Source organism: Chiloscyllium punctatum, chromosome 11 (genome assembly GCF_047496795.1).
Source record: "Chiloscyllium punctatum isolate Juve2018m chromosome 11, sChiPun1.3, whole genome shotgun sequence".
NCBI classification, from domain to species: Eukaryota; Metazoa; Chordata; class Chondrichthyes; order Orectolobiformes; family Hemiscylliidae; genus Chiloscyllium; species Chiloscyllium punctatum.
In genome coordinates this window covers 10,698,574-10,709,167 of record NC_092749.1, presented here as the reverse complement: position 1 = coordinate 10,709,167, position 10,594 = coordinate 10,698,574, and the positions used below count along the sequence as shown (strand labels likewise).

Genomic DNA, 10,594 nt, shown 5'->3' with positions numbered 1-10,594 from the left:
TGGGTGAAAATATAAATTGCTGTTTGTCACGAAGCCTGAAATTATTACTGTCCCTTCTTACTATGCTATAATATACTGACAAGACCTGCACATGGCAGAGTGTTCTCAATTCATTGTTCGCCATAACCCACAAAATACACACATTTAATTATTTCTTTTTTTATTAAAGCCTTCATACATTTTGTTTCAATTGAATTGAATTTTGAGGAATTTTCTTTTTGTTCTTCAAAATTGTAAGCGATGTTGCATTTGTTCTACTCATTAAAAGGATGGAAATTAACCTGCTTTTGTAATTCTGTCTGCAACTGACTTATTGTATCTTCTTTCTTTAAAACATAGCCTTATTTTTAATGTTTTAATGAATCAATTGGGATGCAAATCACCTGCAGAGACATATTACCAAACTAACAGCCAAACAACTGACAGATTCCCATGCAGTAAAGGGAAGCAGCGTGTACCTTCATTTGTTTAGGGCATAACACACTTACCTAAACACAAAGAACATGGGCATGCATTATCAAGAAACTGACTAGAATGGGAAGTAATCTACGTTTGGGTGCAGTTGAGGTATAGATGCCAGCAGAGAACAGGAAAATAGTGCAAAGGCCAATTCTTTCAGCACACAATATGTTGGATGAACTAAGAGAAAGTTTGCTTGACCTTCTGTAATCTGTTCAACAATTTCCACACTTCAGTCAGGAAGCTGTAATGATAAGCAGCACTGGATCCCTGTGTCCAAACTGTTTGCCTTAAATTGCAACCTTGCAAGCAGATTACCTTTGCATTCTGAAATGACCCAAATATGTCCTAAAGAGACCAATGAAAGGTGAACCACAAGGGTTGAGCTAAGACAAAGTGAGAACTGCAGATGCTGGACATCTGAGTCGAAAGGTGTGCTCCTGAAAAAACACAACAGGTCAAGCAACATCTGAGGAGCAGAACAGTCAACATTTTGAGCATAAGCTATCCATAGCTTATGCTTGAAACATCAACTCTCCTGCTCGTCGGATGCTTCCTGAATGGTTGCGCTTTTCCAACGCCACACTTTTTGATAAGGTTGAGCATTGAATAAGGAGAGAGAACCTGTTTCCACTGGCAGGACTTGAGATAGGTTGCAAAAGAATCAGATGGGAAATATAAGTCCTTTACGCAAAAGGGGTGAGAGTCAGAAAGCACCAAACTACAAACATTTATCTGAGGGAGGATTTAAAAGCTGTTGTTGTAGATATTATATTTAATTTGTAAAATTCAAAGTTTTGTGATTAAACATGATTTCTCTTTCAATTTACTGAATTTCTTTAATAATGTGAAATGCTGCAGATAAAGTAGAACTGCTATTTTTACTGCATTTCGATCTCTAGAATTCATTTGATTAGATGTCACAAAGTTGGTGAAAATTAAAAGCACTTGGCAAGAGGGGAATATATAAAAATTGGTGAAAGATTAACAAGCTAACAAAAAACTTAATAATGAGTAATTTTCTGGTTTGCAAGATATCATGACTGTCATGCCACAGGGATCAGTGCTGGGACCTAACTTGATAATTGATATAGATTACGGGATGGAAGGTATGATTGCTAAATTGCTGATGATGCAACAACCGGGTCGGAAAGTTAGTTGTGAAGATGATATAAAGTGCCAACCAAGGAATGTCGATCGGTTAAGTGACTGAGAGTGTTATTTAAAATAATACAGTGGAGTCCTAGAACATATAAACAGTGGGATAGGTTACAATATCAAGGCAGGTTTAATACAAGTAAAAGTATCATTCTCCTATTGAACTGCTTTCTCATGAGAGACTGTCAGCTGGAAGCAATTTAACCTGGAGGGGATAACAAGCCTCAGTGGAGGGGGAAAGGTTGAGAGGGGCAGCTATTCGTGGTAACCTCAATCAGTGCAGGAATTGGACCATGTTTTTGTCATTACTTTACAGTATAAACCAAACATCTAGCCAAATAAGCTAACCAACTCTCCTAGCTATAGTGACCCTGTATAAACAGGGTATGATTTGGCCACAAGTGAAGTAGTGTCAAGTTCCAGGTAACTCACTTAAAGAAGAATATGTACATGTTGGAGAGGGTGCAGAAAAGATTAAGGTGATTGGTACCAAAGTTGAGAATAGACTGCCGAAGCTGGGGTAGTCTCCATGGAGAAGGTAGGATTGGGAACAGATTTTAAGGGGGTGTACAAAATCATAAGGAGTATCTACAGAGTACCCAGGGAGAAACTACATTATTGGAAGGATCAAGAATAAAGTGACACAGATTTAAGGTGATTGATGAAAGAAGCTGTGACTATATGACAAAGGCTTTTTTTAAAACAGTCAGTGGTTGGCATTTTGGAATGTCCCACCTTAAACTTTAGTGGCGATTAAATCATGGCAGTCGAAGAATTCAAACATTGTCTGAAGCAGAGGAATTTGTCAGAATATGAGAAAGGTGGGGCTGGGGTTGACACCAGGCTTCTGCAGAAAACCAGGACTAACAATGGGCTGAATGGCCTCATTCTGCACTGTAGGGATTCTACATTTCTGTAATTTCATATTCATTAATATAGAGCTTGTCATTGTGCCTGCCTTCTGCTTATCACCCCTGATTTTCTTAATGATTGAAAATCTATCTCAGTCATAAACATAGTTAATGACCCAGCCTTGACAGCCCTCTGTAGAAAGGATTCCTCAGGATCACCAGCCTCTGAGAGAAGAAACTCCTCCTCATCTCTGTCTTAAATGGATGGCTCCTTACTCTGAGATTACGCCAAGATGAGTGCTAAAGTGTGTTAGTGAATGTGATTGTAATAAAGGGTACGGTGTGTTTTTCTGGCTGTTAATATATTCAAGCAGATGTGAAAGTGTAATGTGAATGGATAATTGTGATTTCAAACACCACTTTAGTCACAGTGCTTAATGCTGCATTCCCTGGCATTTCTCTTGATGTGATCTCAATTGTGATAAACTTTTACTTTCAACTGCTAGGTTCCACTAGGTTTGTCTCAACACATTGATTTGGTAGATGATATCTCTAATAGTGTCACAACTTTTGCATGACCATCAGGATTGCAGGCTCAAATCTGGATGGATCTTGAATGAACAAAAACTTCAGATTTTGTGGGTGAGAGTGCTACCACTGAGCAGCTGCTGACAAAAAAAATGCTTGAGACAAAAATATTGCTGTCATACCTTTATTACAATGAACAAATTAGGGAGGCAGTTGCATTACATAGTGCCTTTGATGACCTCAAGAAATCTCCATTGTCTTCACTGCCCACAAAGCATGAAAGGTCCTGACCTGAAATGTCAACTCTTCTTCTCTTCTGATGTTACTTGACATGCTGTGTTTTTTCTAGCTTCACACTTTATCCACTCCTACAAAACATTGTCACTGTCATCATGTAGGAAAATACAGAAACAACAGGAAATCCCACAAATAGCAATATTACATTTTTTATCTTCAGTAATGGGAGATTTAAACAAAGGAATGTGTTCTGGCTACCTATAGCAGTCCTTTAGTGATTCAGTGCAAATCTGCACTCTTATACATATTGTCATGCCCTCATTGATGAGCTCTTAATTTCATCCCATTTCAAACTATATGGTTGGATGGGGATTTATTCAAATTCCATCAGAAGCATGGGTAAGCTTACATTTAGTGGTGGTAGTAGGGAATAGTGGGTAAAAGAGTAGAAAATTGGGTCCTCATCCAAACTGATGTTTAACTAAAGCAATTCAGTTACATTGCTAAATCCATTAGATTTCTGTGTCAGACAAAACATCCATTTAATTACCAGGTATTTCTAGTTGCAAGATTGATCTTAAACTCTCAAATAAAGTCACTCTCAGAATTAATGTGAGATATAAATCAACATCAGCTCTTGTTGCATTCTGAAGAGAGGCATTTCTGAATTTCTGCAAGGCTTGATATAGTTATTCATTTAAGAGACTATTTATCCAAGATTATCCATCTCCAACCTTAAAAAGCAAAAAAAAACCCTGTAAATTCCTGGAAATCTGAAATAGCAACATATTGAAAATAAACATCAGGTCTTTTGTCTTTCTTACAAATGCTTATCTTCCTACATTATGACTGTTATTCATAGATTTCAATTATTTTATATAAGTAGCAACCAAACCCATTAAGGAGCAGAAGTAGACCATTTGGCCAAGTTAGTGTGCTCTACCATTTCATGAGGTCATGGCTGATCTAATCATCCTCATCTTCACTTTCCTGCATATCCCATAACTTGCCTTACTGATTAAAATTCTTTAATTAGATCCCATCTGGAACTCAAATCCAGGTAACCATAATTCACTATCTGATCATTTAAATTGAAATCAGCAATACCTCACATGATAAGATTCCTGATGAAGGGCTTATGCCTGAGTTCTCCTCCTGGTCAGATGCTTTTCCAGCACCATGCTTTTCGACTCTGATAGCCAACATCTGCAGTTCTCACTTTCTATTAGTTGCTTTTAACCAAACTGTGAAGCCTCTTCCGAGGATGCCTACCTTTAAAAATGTCTCCTCCTCTCTCTACAAGGATCTTAGTGAGTCCCTCTCTCATTCCACCCCAACCCCCCACCCACCCCCGCCTTGAGGTCATCTCCTCTGCCGTAAAGCAGATTCCTGATGAAGGGTTCTGCCCGAAACGTCGATTCTCCTGCTCCTCAGATGCTGCCTGACCTACTGTGCTTTTCCAGCATTACACACTTGTCTCAATACCTCACACAAGGCAATTCAGAAAATGGATAAAATGCATTTCCTAAGATTGAATCAATCCTTATCAAGTTAAATAATTTCCACTGTGGAAGTGTCAAAAATCTTAACTGCCCTCATCACACTTTGCGAGCAAGTTAATTTCAGAACTGCAGTGTTTCAGTGGAAAAGCCATCACTGCCTTTCAGGATTAATTAGGAAATGGCAACAATGCCAAGTCAAAAAAGGGTGGTGCTGGAAAAGCACAGCAGGTCAGGCAGCATCCAAGGAGCAGGAGACTCGATGTTTTGGACATAAGCCCTTCACCAAGAATAGACAACAATTGTCGACTTTGAAAAAGACACATCCATACTAAAAATTATTTTTTCTTTTAAGTTATCCCAGAAAACTCTAAAGATTTAATTTACTGAGATTCTCACTTTCAAGTGGTTCTTAAAAAAGTTTTGTTATCTGAATTTGATTAGGATATGACTCACTCCCTGGTGTCCAACATGCTTTTTCTCATCAGAACTAAGTATTATCAACTTCGTTTCAAAATGATCCAGAACAAGTTGAACTAATACAATACACAGTGACATTCGTTAGAACATGGAAACTTAATAAATATGAGAAAACATTTCTAACATTTTAAAGTTGAATTTATATATCAACTGCGCAGATGATGGTTAGTCCAAATATTGTTAGAACTCCCTCACGATACTAATCTGAGCACCTTCACTTTAATACCACCACCAAATACTAAAATACTACATAAAGTTAAAGATCACTTAACTGCATTCAGTTCCAAATACGCCAAGTGTACTCTTAATTGGGGAAGTCTAAAATTGAATCAAAATACATTATTTAATCAGCTTTCAATGCAGCTCATGAGAACACATTCAACTTCCGTTTGATGATCTGTTGCACTCAGTTCGAACTGGGCGAGTCAAACAAAAATGTTAACAAAAGAAAAATAAATGCCTGCACTCCAAAATAAATTGGAAGATTTTATTTCAAATGAATGTTCTCACAAACTAGAGAACAAAAGATAAATTCCTTCAATGCGTTTGATTGTTAAGTTCAAACATGAAAGAAAAATTATTTAAAACAGATCTTTTGTGTCTGATTTAGGGGTGAATATGTTGACAAAAGAGAAAAGAAGATTTCGTGCATGTCAACTCATTAATCAGCTGCTGGTTCCTCTCGAAAACATTCGCTGCGTTTGGATCATGATTATTAGCTTTCCCCTTTGGAACAAATGGTGCATGAACCCAGGCCTCCTGCTTCAAAGGTAGGGATTTTGCCACTGCACCACAAAAGCTCAACACAAATCTAATACTTTATTTAATCAGCTTTCAATGCAACTAATCAACCTGTCATCGATGTTATTACACCTTTGGAGCTGCTGGGACTTGATTTACGCTTCCTGGCTCAAAAGTAGGGACACTATCACTGTTTCACAGGAGCCCTCCTCAACACAATTTATTTTGGGACACACTACCGTCCTCCAATCTAGCAGCTAAGCCATTGGAGGAAAGCCACAACGCAATCCAGACAGATGCTTTGAATCAATCTGTTCAAATGGGTTATGACAGTATTCGAGAGCAGGTGGCGCTTGACCAGGCTTTCAGGAGCAGAGGTAGTTACACTACCACTGTGCCATTCAACCCTTAAAGCGATCTAGATATTTTCTGATGGACCTGTTCAGAGATGCTAATCCACACCTCTGGGGCAGGCAGGACTTGAACCCGGGCCACTTGGTCTAGAGGTAAACACAATCTAGATTATTTTTATTATCCACAAGAGCTATCACGCACATCTGAGCTGCTTTTCCACCACCAAATTAGCCATGTGGCCAGTTCGATATCTACAAACAAAGCCCACTAAAATGCAATGTAAATGGTCTGATTTGGGAATGGGATCCAGGTAACCGACCATTTTCTCATATTGAATTCAGTGAATTGTCAGATTAATAGGGTTCCCTTATTAGAATCCCACCTATAGCATCCCTGGGGTTCTCTTGTTGTACAGTAGTGGTGTCCCTATCCCGAGATCGAGAGACCTGAGTTCGAGTTCCACGTGCTCCAGGTGTATATAAGAGCACTTCTGCTCCGGAACAAAAACGTTTTTGTTTTAATTCCCAGGTATCCCTAACCCAACGAAACCTTTATTAAATCGTAGCCCATAACTTGCAATTAGATATCCATTGATTAACGAATTGAACAGATTTGTTGAGTTACGATTATAATTTACTCTCGAGTATCCAACGTTTCCTACATAGAGACCATCTATGACATATTCCATTAATTTTCAAAATGTTCCCAGAGAATTCTTAATGAGCATTCAATTAATCTGGAATTCATCTAAATTCCACACTTCACTTCGTTTCTGGATATGAATGATTCTACACGCAAATTCTCTTGAATTCCTTGATGAAACTAATCCTAAATTTACCTCCTCCATATAAGTAATCTGAAGAAATGTCGTGCATGTTTCCCGGAATAATGTTGTACCCAGTCATTTAATGTCGTTGTTGTGACACAAGTTCCCTTCCGCTTACTACCTTCTACCATCTGGGTTTGTTTTTTTTTTACACAGAAGAGATTCGGGAGTCTCGCTTCTACTATCACCGCTAACACTCAACATTTCTGAACCGACATGCCTTTTATGAAATAGATATTACTTGAACCTCGGCCTCGGAGCTTCAGAGATCGGGACACTACCACTGCCCCACTATCAACCAACCATTGACTGTTTTGAACGCAAACTCTCTGAACTCTTCGATTAGATTCTGCTGCAGTCGCCGCGTCCATTAATCCATACATAAACTTTGTGAACCCTTCATTAGATTACATTTGCTAACCCACCCAAGGGGTCGACAGGCTCTTACTAAACTGACACTTAATACATTCAAACCATTGACTGAGCTTGCAATTGCACGCAAACCAATTATACCGAGACGGTTTCCAATTGGGATTAATTTTCCCTTTTGTCTGAGTTTGTTGGTACAAAAAAGTAATCATTTGATGAATAATTTCATCGCTGACAAGGTAATGTGCCATGTAGAAATTCCTAATATCATATCTACCAAAATTGATACAGACATATACAGTCGTGTGTATCTACTCGCATCTAATGCCACGACAATTGGATGTGGAGAAGAAATATCAAGTACAAAGTCTAAATTTGCACAAATTCTAATGTCCAGGTTATGTTCAATTGCTCGAATTATTGTGTCTGGGTGTTTTTAGCTATTCATCAGTTGAACAGACAATTCAGCCATATCTAAATAGATTTATAAAAGCGATTTTTTTTTCATGACGTGGAAAGACTGAGACTGTTCCTGTTCATTCGAGGTTAAGGGGAAATTTAATGGAGGGATTGAAAATGAAAAGGCCATGAGAAGAGACTGAGACCAATGGGTCAGTAACCAAAAGGTACAAATTTAAGATAATTGGCGAAAGATCCAAAGGAGACATTAGCACTTTATAGAGGGAGTGAGATGTGATTGAGATACACAACTTTGAAACGCTTTTTCAAAAAGAACTAGATCATTATTGAAGGAGCGAAATTTGTGGGGTTAAGATATTGGTTAGTTTAATAGAAAAGCATTGTGATGTCTCTTTCCGTGCTGTAAGATTCTATACGGTAGGGGGCTGGGGACTGTTGAAACATGTACATTTCTAATGGAGGGACATTAGAAGTCGGGAAAAGTTTGGAATTTGACACTGAACATTTCAATGTACAGAAGAGACCAGGCTCTGGAGATGACCACGCATTACAAGCACCTCCCTCGATAAGTTGTTAAAACCGCTTTGACTACGTGTTCTCACTCCATAGGGAGTGCCGATGGCGTCCTTGTGTTCTTTTTTTTCCTTGGAACTGGAGCGTGACTGTTCCACGTGGACGGTGACTTGCTCTGTCGTATAAAACCCACAAGTTTCTGAGTGTTGGATATCAGAGTTCCAGTCCTGGGACTTGAAGAGAACTCGGAGATCTCGAACTTACTGTGAGAAAGAGAGAGACGCAGAGCTAAAGAGATTGGCAGAGGCTCAGAAACAGACGCAAACAACTGAAAGAGATACTTTGTGCTTTCGTTTCTCGTTGTCCAATTCAGCACCAAGGTCAGCGACCAAACCTCCAACTGCAGCCTCAAGCAACAACGTAGTGCAGTATCTGGTAAGTCTTTCAACTCTCTTTCGGTCGATAAACTTGTTTCTGGGAAATGCAAAACTGCATCATTTTTAACAGTGTACTTTCCCATGTATTTCCAGACGAATTGATAGTTATTGTGCGTGTGTGTGTGTGTGAGAGAGAGAGAATGAGAGAAATGGGTTTGAGAGATAATAATTAGAATTTCGAGTCGAATACGTCTTATTTCCAAGAAAGATTGAAGGGCGAACTTTGATCCTTTTTATTCCGTCACCCCACATTCCCCCCAAAGTGGACTTCCCTAATTTTTCAGCCAGGAGACAGGTCGGAAACCATTCAGCCGAGTGAGAGACCCTGAGGTAACGGCTTTGTGTGTTGGATTTCAGGACCCGACGCAATGATGATCCGGCTCAGCTCCCACTTCCTGACGCTTTTCGCTCTTCTGAATGTGTTCGGCTCCCGCACAACGGGGTTCGCGGCCCTCGGAACCTCCTCCCACCTGGGGCAAGTTCAATCCCCGCTTTCTCTCCAGCTTCCAAAGGCACTCAATTCCATTTCATTCCCTCACCCCCAGCCCCACCCGCCCCATTAACTTTCCTTGTCTAAAGTGTCCTGAGCGAATGTGGGCAATCCTACATTATTGTGGATTTGAAAATATAGCATTGAACTGTACAGAGAGCTGTTGTGGTAGGGAAGGGAGGAGGTTTGTGGGGAGGTGGCTCATTGTGTAGGTTTAAGGCTGAGATAGATTCTTGTCCAGAGTGTGGTGCTGGAAAAGCACAGCGGGTCAGGCAGCATCCGAGGAGCAGGAGAATCGACGTTTCGGGCAAAAGCCCTTCATTATGAAGATGGATTCTTGACCAGTTAGATCAAGGGTTATCGGAAAGGAGCAGGGAAGTGAGGAGTGTGGAATGAGCTATGATGCTGTTCAATGGGAGAGCAAGCTCGTGGGGCTGAATGGCCTACTCCTGTTCCTCTTTCCTATGGGCTCATCTGCAATCTCGATTGTACATTGCAGAATGTAGACATACACTTACTTGGGGGTGGGATGGCTGGCTCAGCCTCAAGGCCAGAGCTTTGCTATGACAACACACGCTGTTGGGGGTGGGGCGCGGGGAGGATTCGCTGATGATGATCACAACGTCCAGAGTATTTCATTTCATTTCGACTGATATCAATCCATCACATTCAGTGCGTATATAACGCTCATAAATAATTATGGCCACCATACCGAGTAAAATTGTACACATTTCATCTGTGCGGCGGGGGTGGGGGTGGGGGGAGTGGGAAAGAGTCACTGGGAGAATGAGGTGATGAGGTCGGAAATGGGGGACCTCAACATGGATCAATGTTACGATGAATAACCTGTTTATGAGCTGCAGATGTTATAACACTCCTACAGAAACCACAAGTCGCCTTACACTACACTCTGCAGATTGAACAGGGAGTGTGCAATCTGAGATTCCCTCCCGACTCTATCCTGGATTTCAATATCAGTCGATCATTACGTACGATACACGCTGGATAGTAACGCTGAATAATTCCCCCACTGTCCCAGGGTGAAGAGATGGGCATCCATCCGATTGAGATTTTCGCTGTTTATTGCGAAATGCTTTCTTCAGTCTGTCCCGAATGTTGTCGGAGTAGAATTGCAATGATCCTGTGTTGAGCAAAGATTAGATAATTCGAGGTTTGTCCTAATCGGGACGGAGGGGAAATCGTCTGGAAGACTTCAACGATGAAGTAACCAG

At 40.2% G+C, this 10,594-nt stretch overlaps 1 long non-coding RNA gene across 1 annotated transcript in view; it reads right to left on the bottom strand.

The window, feature by feature from the left end:
- Positions 1–3,231: 3,231 nt before the first annotated feature.
- LOC140482576 (uncharacterized) overlaps positions 3,232–10,594 on the bottom strand; it is a 46,822-nt gene continuing 39,459 nt past the window's right edge. The window contains exon 4 of the long non-coding RNA XR_011961746.1: positions 3,232–3,364. This is a non-coding gene — a long non-coding RNA (uncharacterized lncRNA). The remainder of the gene's footprint in view (positions 3,365–10,594) is intronic.